Source organism: Marmota flaviventris, chromosome 6, assembly GCF_047511675.1.
Source record: "Marmota flaviventris isolate mMarFla1 chromosome 6, mMarFla1.hap1, whole genome shotgun sequence".
In the NCBI taxonomy this organism is placed as follows: Eukaryota; Metazoa; Chordata; class Mammalia; order Rodentia; family Sciuridae; genus Marmota; species Marmota flaviventris.
Window position 1 is genome coordinate 113,102,818 of NC_092503.1, and position 13,275 is coordinate 113,116,092.

The following is a 13,275-nucleotide window of genomic DNA, read 5'->3' on the forward strand; positions in this document are numbered from 1 at the left end:
TGGGCAAAGGATGAGCAGTGGAGGTTTATGAAGCTCACACTTCTAAAGGCTGGTAAGTCCAAATTCAAGGGGCCGCATCTGGAGAGGACCTTCTTTCTGCATCAGAACGTGGCAGAAGGACAGAGATTAGCAGCACGAGGCGGAGAAAGGAAATCTGGCCAAACTCATCCTTTTTTATCAGGAACTCGCTGGAGCAATTACAACATGATCCATTTTTGAGGGCAGAACCCTTGTGGCCTAATGACCTCTTAAATTTCCATCTCTTATGCTATTATGATGGCAATTACATCCCAACATGAGTTTTGGCGGCGATATTCAATCTCTGGCAGCGAGGGAGGGATTCATTTCTTCTTTTGACATCAATATTTCCCATGTACATACTCCAAGCTAGGAAGTGGGCTCCTGCTGGCGGTCTGGGGGTGGGCAAGGTAGACAGAGTCTCTGCTATGCGGGACACCTCAAATGACCTCTTCAGTCCCCCTGCCCTACTCTCTGCCCTGCCCTTCCTTGTCCTGCAGGCTGACCTGCATGGACACCATTCCCTGGGCTTCCTGCAAGCTCACGTGCAGCTGGGCTTGGCCAACAGGAGGCAGGGGCTGGAGGTGAGAGGAGGCAGGGGCTGAGACATTTATCCCCCCAGTTTCCACCGTCCTGTCTGTAGGCTGGCAGGGTCCGCGTTCCTCTGCCCAAGGTCACAGCCTCGGTTTCTCCTGGGATAGCCACAACTCCTCTAGATTCTGCATCCCCTCTTTTGCCCTGCCAGGTCTCAGAGGAAGAAATGGCTCCACACTCTGGCTCCCTTTGGATGCCTCAATCTCTCAAAATCAATGGCCCCACTAGAATAAACCCTCTGTTTTCCGCCTGGACTCTGACAGGTACACTTAGCTTTGTATGACATAGAGCCCGGTGCCCACGAACCAAATTATTGCACAAATAATCAGCTGCAATTGTGACACGTGCTGCAAAGATTGGGTGCAGTGTCCTGCAGAGTGTGACAGGGCATGTGACTTTGGGAATGGGGACACATTTCCCTTCAGTGGGCCTATGGAAGCTGAGACCAGAGTGCTGGGGCATAGTTAGTCATGAGGATGGAAGTTCAATGGGAATCGGGCGATGTTCCAGGCAGAGGATAACACGTTTGAAGCCCCCAAAGCTGGAAGAAGCTTTGTTCACTGGAGGAAGCCTGGCAGGGCACGGCGTGATGGAGCCTTTTTCAAAAGGCAAGAGGTGACTATGGCAGAAAGCCCTGCGGATCAAGGGGGAGAGGAGGGAAGGGCAAGGAGACTGAGCTCACTGGGGATCAGGGCCAGGACTAGGGGGAGGCAATGAGGCCCTGGGAACACAAACAACAAGCAGCTGCCCACTGCAGGGTCACATAGCAGCAATGGCCGGAAGTGAGTGCCCGCTTAGATCTCACACCCCATACACCTTGACCCCCTCGCCCTAGGAGTTCTGGAAACAACATCAGCGTCAAGGGTGCAGACAGGGACAAGAACCAAGAAAGGTGGCTTGAACAGAGGAACACATTTGAATGGGAACAACTCAGGGAGGAAAAGATTCCCCACAGGTCAGGACAATGTTCCATTTCTGCCATTGATATGTGACAATACACATGGGGCATTGCCAGTCAGGGAAGCCTCCTTGAGCCTTTGGGGTCCAGTTTTGTGGGTGCTCTGCTCCACTACATGCTGCCCGGGTGACTGATGTTTAGTGTCTGGAGGTGGCCCTGATGCCACCTGATCCAGGTCCCCCCATCACGAATCCCACTCTGGTGGCTAGAGCCCCCAGGCAAGAGAAGACACTCCCAACAGGCCAGCCATTCCGAGTGCCTAGTGATCACTTTCTAGAAGCTGAGGACAAAGGCCAGACTTCTCTTTGGGTACAATAAATTCTGCATGACACATGGGCCCTTTGAAGAGAACCCAGTCTCAGCTGACAGCCCGCAGACCTGTGGAGACCTGTCTGAGAACTGAGCCGGAGCCTGGTAAGTATGCACCCTTTCCATCCACTGCAGATGAAGGATCTTGGGGTGTTTCATCTGATTTTTTAAAAAATGTATTTATTGTTTTGTTTTATTATAAAATTAACAAATGTGCATAGTAAATTTTTTTTCTAACAACACAGAAATATAGAATATAGAAAGCTTCCTTCACACAACATAATCCAGAAGTATATATAGAACAGAAAACTCCCCATAGTTCAAGAAATAACTGTACCTAAAAATTTGGTTTACATTTTTCCATTCTTTCTATGCATATTTTAACATATAAATATGTAATTACTTTTAACAAAAATGATACACTGTTCGTCGCACCGGGCAACCTGCTTCTCTCCCTAAACACTATATCACAGACACAACATAGAAATGCCACCACATATAAATGACTCTCATTTTTCCAACGACAGAACAGTTTTCAAATATGAATGAACCATGATGTATTTAACCAATCACTTATTAATGGGCATTGCTAATTTTTTCCTACTGCAAACAATGCCGTAATGAGTATCCTCTACATTTATATTTTGGCCCTGTGCTGATATTCTGTAGAGTTCATTCTTAAAAGGAGGTTTGCTGGATTAAAGGATACATGTATTTCGCAATGTAATAGATCTTGCCAAATCATCCTCTGAAAAGCTGATCCAATTTATACTCATATTAGCAATGTATGGGAGTGCTGATTCCCGTCACCCTTACCAATGGGCTGTCATTAATCCTTTTTATAAATCCAATTTTTTAAAGAGAAACCAACATTCATCTCTACCTTTTCCTAGAGGGATGGCTGCCTACCCCATCTCAGAGACCCACTGACCAGCCTCCGGAGTGGGGCAGGGGAATCTTCCTTGTCTAAGCCCCAGTCTGTAGGATTGGATGCTCAGGAATTCACGTTGTCCTGAAAAGCAGTTAAATTTGAGTTGCCCCTGGGGTAAAGCAGTTAAATGGGAACCTATTTAATAGTTTGTTCATGTAGGCACTTGCTGTAAGGTTGAATACTGGAAACCTACCCCCCTGGGCTTGCCTAATGCACCCACGATTTTCTCCCCAGTAGATGCATTAGTTTTTTATTGCTGAGCAAAACATTATCACACATTTATCAGCTTAAAACAACACGGATTTATTATTTCATGATTTCTGGAGGTCCGAAGTCCATGCACAGCATAGCTGGCTTCTCTACTAGTGTCCCATCTGGCTGAAATCGGGGCTGCAATCCCATCTGAGGTTCAGGGTCCTCTACTGGGCTCCTTCAGATTGCTGGCAGAACTCCATTTCCTGGAGTTTTAGGAAGAAGAGCCTAGTTTCTTGCTGGTCTCCAGCTGGAGATCACACCTGGTTCCTAAGATGGCCCCAGGTCCCCTTGTGTGGGCAGCCTACTTATTCAAAACCTGTGGAAGAGTCTCTCTTCAGGTGGCTACAAGACAGGTCACAGTTCCTGGGCGAGTGAGTGGTCACCCCTGCCATACAATGCAACCTAATCACTGGAGCCTGGGGCCCTGGGTTTCTAAGAAACCCCTAAGTGATGTTCACGCTTCTGGACTTGGGGCAAGATTTTGTGTAACCAAGGCCTAGAACTCCATTCCAGGAGGACTTTCAGATCTCAACTCACATCGATGCCTCAAGGAATTGTGGGGAGTTCATCCCCAGCTAGGGAACCTTGGAAAGCAGGACTGTTCAACCTGAACCAGGTGACAACCTGCAGCCCTTGTCTTCTTTCAGGATGGAGAGGCCACTGCACACTTGGATAACCCCCCCCCCACACACACACACACAAACACACATATGCTGCAACACCTGCCCCCAGTACACACACACACACACACACACACGCACACACACCACCCCTAATACCTCCAAATGCCCCCCCCCCCCACCTCGCCGCCACAGAAGACCATGCTGTTGAGAGTGAGGCGCTTGCTAAACCACAACGCTTCCAAACAGAGGACAGCTATCGACTCCGGAGGTGCCGGGCAGGTGGTGGCTGGGAGGAGCTTCGGGGGCAGAGGCCGTGAAGGCAGGTGGGCAGGTGGAGGCAGAACAGAGGAGACCCTGATGGGCCTGAAGGCTTCCCACATCCAGAAGGAAGGCAGGGTCGAGGCAGAGGGGTGGTGGAGGGGGCTCTGCCTCCTGGGAGTGCCAATGGCCGCCTAGGGCTCCTTCCTTAATGACAACACAGGTGCAGGGCCTGTTGCAATCCCCACCACAGTCACACTTCACCCTCCAGGGTCACCCTGACCCTGGTTTTACAGGTGAAGAAACAATGGTCCTCAGTGCTAACCACTGGCTCCGGGGTGGTAGGTGCCCTGGACCCCAGGGATGTTGCCCTGAAGCCACAGACTGTCATCTGAGTCAGCTCAGAAGCTGAGTGGGGGACACTGAGGAGGTCCTTTGCCTTCCAGAACACTGTGCTCCTCTGAATAAGAAGATGACAGGAGGGAGACAGGAGTGGGTAGTGAAGGCACTGGCTGAAACTGCAATCCCCAGGTGACCAAAGAGAAGCCCCACTCCTCTGTGGGGAAGACCCTCTGGGTGACAGGGTGCACAGCTGTTGCATTGGCACCTCCTGTTCGCATTCTGGAAGGAACTAGGCAGCACAGAGAACTGACATAAGAATGGGCTTTATAAGACACCTGTGCCCCAATCATCACTTGGAAGGAACTATGACACTGAAGACAATCAAAAGGTTCCATCACTGTCCCTCAGCACATGCCTAAGGCATGAGGGAGACTCCAGTTCCTGCCAGGGTCCAGCAAACGTGTGCATCCACAGACACAGACACACAGACACACTCACCACAGACGCAGAGAAACACAGACACAGCCACATCTGCACAGTATAATCTCTCCCATTTCCTTTGCCCTATATCCCCATTCTCCACCCACAACATCCAGAGACAGGAGAAGAATGGGCCACATGGCCATGAAAGCTGGTGGCAAACCGCTAAATTGCTTGAAAATAGAAATACAGAAACCTTCAGTTGTCACATTTCTCTCCAGCCAACCCAGATCATGCAAGCCCTGGGCCTGGCTGGCTCGGAGCCCCTGGACTCTACTAGCTGTGTGCTTCTGGGCCAGGCTTCTTGACCTCTCAGAAGTCAGCTTCCTCATGTGAAATATGGGCAGGACCATGCCTGCCGAGCTGAGAGCCGACTTGGCTGAAGTGATACATGGAAACGGCCTTGGGAAACCATGGAGTCTGCTATTCCACGCAGGCCAACGAGACACCGCAGGACTCCATCGAGACGTGGTTAATGGGCATGCGCAGACGCATCCTGGAGGAAGTGCGATCCTTGCACAGCTGTGCCCGCTCATGGACCCTTCTAGGAAGGCAGCTCCCTTCCTAGCATCCCAGGTGCCCGCCTGACCTGTGGCCTTGTGAAATCCCCGCTCCAGGCCCCGCTCCACCGCAGCTTCCCTTCCAAGGCAAGAGCCCGCAGGACGGCACTGATCATGCACTTACTCCGCGGCCAGGATGCCTGGCATCTCCACCAGCGCGATTCCCACTCTCGGCTTCCTGGAATGGCCATCCTCTTGAGGACTCAGCCTGTTTTCAAGTTGTTACCAAGGCCCCAGGGGTGCTGTTCCAAGAAAGGGACAAAAGAGAGCCAGCATAAATCCCTCCTAGCACTCCCAGGCTGCCTAGCACTCGTGGCTCACTCCCTGGGCACAGAGCGCTCACGGATGGCCAAGTGCTGCACTGGGTGTGGGGATGATAGGAGGAAAGACACGGTCCCAGGCCCCCAGGAGGGCCGGGGAGGGAGAGGTCGGCAGACCTAGGGCGAGTGCTGAGTGCTGTAATAAATCGAGAAGTCTCAGAGTGGGTGGGCAGTGTCACTAGGAGGGTCTTCACAGCAGAGGCTTGCTGGAATAGACACGGGTGGGACTTTCCTGATGCAGAGGATCCTGGTGGCAAGGAGGGATCATCCAGATCAAAGGAACAGTATGTGCAAAGGCAAGTGGTTGAGGGATGGAGGGGGCATGGAGTGCTGGGGTGCCAGGTCCCTAATGGGGGTGCTTATGTGGCCAAGTGTCCTGCATGTGTCCATCCTGTTTCCAACTAGACTGTAAATCCTTGAGGGCAGAGGCTATATATTTTGATTCAATTCCATGCAACTCCGTCAGCATTCACTGAGAATATGCAATACAGAGACTGCTGTCTTATTTCCCAAAGAGAGGTCACAGACAGGGCCGAGGTGGGTTTCTGTCTTAAAGGCATTCCCAGTCTAAGAAAGGAGGCAGACATCCCCCTCAGAACCATGAAGCAAGGTACCAGGATTGAGGGCTTGGGGGAGGGACCTAGGGTGGGCTGGAGAAGCGATCAATGCCAACCAGGAGGGATCAGGGAAAGTTTATGGAGGAGGTGGTGTTGAGCGGGCTTTTAAATGTCAACAGGGAAGATGGTGGGAAGTTTATCTTCACAAGTGGAAAGGCTGGCATATGTGAGGCCCCATGGTTTGAAAAACGCAGGTCATATCTGGAATAGTGATGAGAGTCCTGGGGCGGTGATGTTCGGCATATGGGTTGTGAGAGTGTGTTTGTGTTTATTCTTGTAAAATGGAAAGGGGATTATGTAACATGGTAACCCCCTGCATGACACTGACCGTGAGCCAGCCTCTTGCCTGTTCTAGGTATTTGCATATTTTACATATAATAACTGATATTGGCTTTATAGCACCAGGAGAGTCTGTTCTATTACCCCAAGGAATGTAAGGCAGAGAGAGGGGAAGTAACTTGTTATAGATCACACAGATAGCAAGTAGCAGAGGGAGAATTTGAACTTGGCCATGAAGCTCTAGAGTCCATGTTCTGAGTGACACACTTCTCAGCAGAGGATCAAAGGTGGCGGGGACTGGGGAAAGTCTGCCCACTGTCATCGTCTTCCTGATGTTTGTTTGGGTGTCAACCCTTCCCTGAGGGTAAACCCAATCAGTTTAAACCAATTCTAGTAACTCTGTTGCCTTTGCCAGTCACTGGTTTAGAAAAAAAGGCAAATAATCTAATCTTGACCAATTAGAGGAGAGAATTCTGCAGGGAGACAAAAGAGACGCTGGGGAGGACACGGCTTGCCTCCCATGGTGCGGTGGTGTGAGGCCTAGAGGAGGACCCCTGAGCCCCAGCAGTCATCTCCCCATCAGGAGGGAAGCTGGCCCAACCTGCTGAAGAAGGATTGGGAAGGAGGGAGGAGCAGGGATGACCCATGTGGCCATCGAAAGGCCCACCGATGGCAGCCATGCTACTCTGGGGCCTCCTGTCATGGGAGATCATGAATCTCCCTGGCCAACACCAGTCAAGGTGAGGGTGTCTGTTACTTGCAGCCTAAAGCATCCTCAATGCTTATAGAGATAGACCCAGGCAGCCGCAGCTAGGGAGAGGATCCCCACCACCAAGGATGCTGGATGCTCCAGTGCAGCCCTAGCCAGGGCTCCCCACTCTACCACAAAAGCCATGATCATGTATGGGGGGCTGGGAGTCAGCTACTGGGGTTCTAGGTGTGGTTCTACCCCCCAATTTTCTGTGTGACATTGGAGGAGCCATGACCTCTGTGTCTTAGCTTCATTGTCAGTTAAAGGAGCCACGGGGCTAGATGTTCTATTAGAGTACCCCACCTCTGGCTCCCTGATGAATCGTCACCTGTCTAAATCATCTGCTCTACCGAGAACAATGAAGTGGGCAATGGGGGCTGAAGTTGGGCAATCTGTTGTAGTGACTACCTTCGTGTCACCAAGAAAACTGTCTGCTATAGAAATGGTGCGGAAGGATTTGAAAGTGTCCTACTCTGCTAGAGAGCAGGGAGAGGGGCGTGGGGAGATGATGGAGTCAAAGGCAACTTCTCCCTAAGTCTGCCTGGTACTGGGCTCTGAGGACCACGGAGAGAGCGCTGCTCCCTCTACCACAGGCGGAGGTAGGGACTGAGGAGGGCAGACCTGAGAGCCAGCTGCTGCAGCCCCCTCCCAGCTCCTACTCAAGTACCCTGGAGATGCAAGAGTGTCACCAACCCTACGGCACTGGAAATGCCGGATGGCCGTAGGCCATGGTGCCTACTGACCTCCACATCCAAAGCAACAACTAGGCTACACTTCAAGAGGCAAAATATTTCTTCAGCGCTCCTCTCTGACCTTTCTTTTGTCCCCCTAACTGTATCTTCCTCTGGGATTCGGTTAATTGCTGCTGCTCTTTGGATGCTGGCCTGTTACTGGACTCTGGCTCTTCCACCCAGGCCTGGTCTTCCTGAACATGCTCTGAAATTGCCTTTTCCCATTTTGAATCCCAGTCCACCCACACGGCTGTTTTCCAAGTGGATTGGTATCAGATAAGTGTCAGAAAGGCAACCCAACTTAACAAATTCACACTGAATTATGAATGACTGCTGGGGGTTTTGCTAAAATTACATCCTTCTCTTTTCCTTTCTTCCCTCCTTTTCCCCCCTCCCCTTCCTCTTATTGCTGTTGAAAGTCCACTAAATGGAATTAATCTCTAATTGTTCAAAATGTTAGTTAGCATAAGAAAAGTAAAGAGATCATTTTTTGTCAGGGTGAAAAAATGGAGCTGGTAGGCACTGAGATGCGTATTCAGCTTTCTCCTTTTTGTTAACTTTTGAAACACCCCATACCGCTGGTAACGTAAGCCGGGCTTCTAGAAGCTACCTTGGCGTCCAGCACGCTTGGTCTGAGAATGTGAAAAAGCATCCTAAAGTTGGCATCCAGGCTTGCAGAGGTGGAAGGGAATGTCACCGCGATGGTGTCTGAATCCTGAAGGAACGAGGGAGACCCAGCTCACGGAGAGGGTCCTGGGTTAGGACCAGCCCTCAGGTTGCCTCATAGGCACGGCATGATCTCCATGGTCAGCCGCTGTCACATACGCTTGCCCATCAGTCCTCTGGCACACAGCAGTGTGGCAGGCACTAGCACTGTCGCCACCTTTCAGATGAGGAGCATGACCAGTTAGTTCAGAACCTTTCCCAGGACTTATCACTACCGGGGCAGGTTTCCAACCCAGGTAGGCAGTGTGGCTGTAGAGCCTGAAGTCATGACCGCGATGCCACTTGGAACCTGTGACACAGGTGGAGTTTGCTCCTTATGCCCTGGCACTGGCTCATGGCAGTGTAGGGCCCCACCTGTGCCTAACCCTCTCCTGTCCTGGCCCATGATCTCTCTGTCCTGTCTCCTGAGCTGAAAACCTAATTCACCAACACCAGGTTAGAAAAACCGAGTGCTGCACCTTCAGTTATTGAACAGACATTTCCAGCCTGCTGCTCCGTGTCTAGATACTACACGGAGGAGAAAGATCAATACCATATGGCCCTCCTTCAAGGAGCTCAGAGTCAAGTTCAAAAGATGAATGTAAATAACTATAATGCTGGATAGGAAGGGGAGGGGGAGAGAAGAAGGGAGAGGACGCGATCACAGCCCGGGGGTCTGCTCTGGAGGGGATGATGTAGCTTTGAGCTTGACTTTGATGCCCGTGTAGAGGGAAAGAGAAGTCCTGCTGGCAGACACAGCATGAGCAATGGCCTCGAGGTGGAGAGGCACGAGAGCATTTGAGGGACAGAAAATGAAAATGAGCCCTGATCAGCTGGGGCGACCGGGAGAAGCAGCCAGGGCAGCGGGCAGGGAGCAGGAGCTGGGTTTTACCAGAACCGGAGTTTGGGCACCGGTGGCTGAGGGCCGGAGTTGGCTTTGACTTCTAGGTGCCATGTGCAGGGTCGAGCAGTGAGGCTCTGAGGCAGCATTTGGGATCCTGGGTTCTGGGAATCCTGGGAAGCTGGGATCGCTAACGACCTGGGAGGTACCCAGCGACGTGCTGGAAGCTCCAGAGCCACAGGGTGATGGTTGTATGTCTTCTTGGAGCAATATTTTTATTTGATAGATAGTGTTTTAAAACACTGCTTTCGTATGAATACAAATATGGGTAAATTATGGCATCGAATACAACATTTGCTATCATTTTTCAGCTAAAACGGGAACCTTCAGATGGACCATTTTGGGCTACAACTGGAAGTGACAGCTAAAATATTTAACCTGGTGGGAACAGCAACCAATGAGAACTGGAGCAGAGTCTTGGAGGACCCCTGGCAACACGGGGGATTAACCCTCGACTCCCTGGAGTATGGGGAGGGCTGGAGCCCTGGGGAAGGATGAGGCAGCATCAGGAGAGGCATGGGGTTGGGAGGGGCTAGGGCAGCAGCTCTTTATCCACGGGTAGGGAAGGATTCAGGACTTGAACGTCCAGTTGGATATCTGCCCTGGATACACTGGCTTTTGTCTTTCATTAACTAAATGTTGAAGGGAACCTGGACACATGTTGTTTTGACCTGAGGGATAACTCCATGTGGTAGTTAGCGACCTGCGGGAAGGTAAGACATTTTCCAAGGTACAGCATAAGCCCAGGGACCTCCCACCTCACCCTGTCCAGGCGACCATCTCCTTGGCCCTTGTGGACACCCTGGCCTACCGGCTCTATCCAGGACTGCACGGGCAGGTGGGTTCTCATCTCTGAGCAGTGCCCGAGCCCCCCAGCAACACTGTCTTCCTGTAAGACAGCAAAGCCCACTCCATAGGCTCACCTGGGTTCACCTATAAATATTTTTCTTGCAAGTGTTTTGGAGGAAAAAAACCTCAGACTCTTAGCAATACATCAAGGATACTTGAATGCATTTGAAATATAATGAGCATGCAGTCATAAAAGTCATGCCTCATAAGAATCTTTTGAAAGAAGAAATAAAACAAATGATCCTGCCTTTGTATCTCGCCCCTATCAGGTGGCAATGAATCCCCTGGTACTCTCCCCAAATCACAAACTCGGGGAAAATTACAATTAGTAATTAGGCACTTGCCTGGGATCCCCTGACCGGTGTTCAGCAGGACACCTTTCAGCTCCAGCACGGCCACTTTGGACAGTGTCTCTCTGCTCAGGCTGGGTGAGGAGGCGGAGACCTGAGCCCTTCCTGGAGGGAGCAACCCACTCCCCAAAACACAGGGGCAATGCTGTGCGAAGCCCTCTTGTTCAACCTGCAGCTGGAACTGGCCAGGGGACCCAATTCTGGCCTGGGAGATACAAGGGTCAATCTGCTCTGGCTTCTGGGACAGGCTTTGCTCTCTCCTAAAAAAGGCAGGATGGTGACTAGGTGCTTCTGCCGCCCCTTCTCTGCTGCGGTGGATCCTGCCCTGAGGGGAGACAGTGACATCTGGGGACAGGATCAGTGAGTGATGAGTCCTTCATGCGCTGCTACCACAGAGCTGCTGAGATCACTTACCTCTGTAAGCCTCTTGGTGACAGAGGAAATGCCTAGTTGACCCTGGTTTTAGTCACGTGGTCTTACTTAAAGCCCAAAGCATCCTCTCTCCATCAGGATAAAAGTGACTGTCGCCATCACAAGCTGATTCATGAATCTCAATGGTCCTGCACAAAATTGATTTCTCACTCTCTTAAAAACCATGGTGTGCAGGGTCCCTCTTTCATCCTGTGGCTATGTCCAAGTGGCCTCCATGGTCATCGAGACAGAGGAAGGGACCACTGTGGGGTTTCCAAGTCTATACTGAAGGCTAGTCTTGGAAGTGGCCCACGTCACTTCTGCCCACATCCCATGGACCTGGCCCCATCTAACTGAATGGAGACCTGAGTGGGGGGGACACACAGCATATCTGTCCCTGACTTCCTAATTGGTGCACTGTCACATCTGTCCTTCTGTCAGAATGCCTTTTACTTCTTCAGCAGATATTTATTGAACTCACTTGTGCAAGGTGAGACGTAGGGAGGGACTGGTTAGCTCATATGGCCCTGTACTCTGATCCCTGAACACCCGACACACAGGAAACCCTAAGCAAACACACACACACACACACACACACACACACTTGCACACACTTGAACTCATGAACCATATCTATCTTCAAGAAGCTTAGCATCTAGTTGGGAGTCACAATCAATAGTAGCTGATGTTCAAAGTGGCAGGGGCCCTCTCAGAGGCCACTGTGTACTGCTGCGGATGGTTGGGGCTCAGAGCCACAAAGAGGAGTTTGAACTCGAGAGTCGGAGAACTCTCCAGAGACAGATGTGGCTGGGACCTTGCAAGATAAAGAATTTGCCTAGCACAGAAAATGGATGTGGAGGGAAGTCTGGGAACCCTGAGACTGCGTTTGAGTGCCAGGCACTGCAAAAGGCCTGTGCCCCTGGAGGTGGGCAGAGAGGGGCGGAGGTGAAGGCTGCCAGGCTCCAGGCCCAGGCTCTCAGCCCTGGCTGCACATCAGCATTGCTTAGGTAACTTCCACCAAAATACCCATGACCAGCTCCACTCCAAACCAAATGAATACGGTCCTCTAGGCTGGGGCCCGGGCATCGATGCTTCTAAAAAAGCCTCCAGAGGGTTCAGAGGGGCAGCCAGGACTGAGCACCACTGTTTTTCAAGAGAGGCGGAGACTGTGGTCAAGAGCCTTATTTATCTCCCCTGAAATGCAAGAGTCTGGTAGAAATGGTGCCTCCCTCCAGCTCCCTCTCTGGTCTCAGACTGTTTAAAGGAAAGCCCTATATGATTGCGTGGGGAGAAGAGCACCCTGGAAAAGTCTCTGTCCCTTTTGCCTATTGTTCCTTCTCTGCCTGGGTGGTCCTCCTTTCCCTTACCTGCAGCACCCTGGGTCTGAAGAGCAGCTGTGCTGGCAGCTGGCAGGAAATTTCCCAGCCTCCCAGGGCTCCTGAGACAGGCAGGTCTGACGCCAGCCTCCCCTACTGATTAATTACCAGACAGAGGGAAGCCATCCAGAGGCACCCAGAGCTCCCGGGGCCTGGGCCTTGCTCCGTGCATATTCAGCTCCTCTCCACACAGTAAAGCCTGCCTGTCCCCTGAGTCTCTCGGGCCTGCTGGTGGCAGAAGGCATCTCTGTAGGTGCTGAGGTCTGGATATAGTGGTAGTGTGTTCTTCAAAGGGCCATGTGCTGGAAGCTTGGTCCCTAGGATGTTTGGATCTTTGAGCCGTGAGGCCTAGTGCAAGGTAATTAGGTCCTGGCCCTTGGAAGGGATTATTGTAGCTTGTGTGGGATTCTGTTAGTTCCTCTGAAAGTGGGTTGTTATACAAACAGTGAGTCTGGCTGGCTGTGTGGTGGCGCATGCCTGTAATCCCAGTGACTTGGGGGGCTGAGGCAGGAGGATTGCAAATTGGAGGCCAGCCTTGGCAAGTTAGCAAGACCCTGTCTCAAAATAAAAAATGAAGAGGGGGGGTGGGTGGGATGTAGCTCAGTAGTGAGCACTCTGGTTAAGTTTCTAGTAACCTCTCCCCAAACCCCAGCAAGT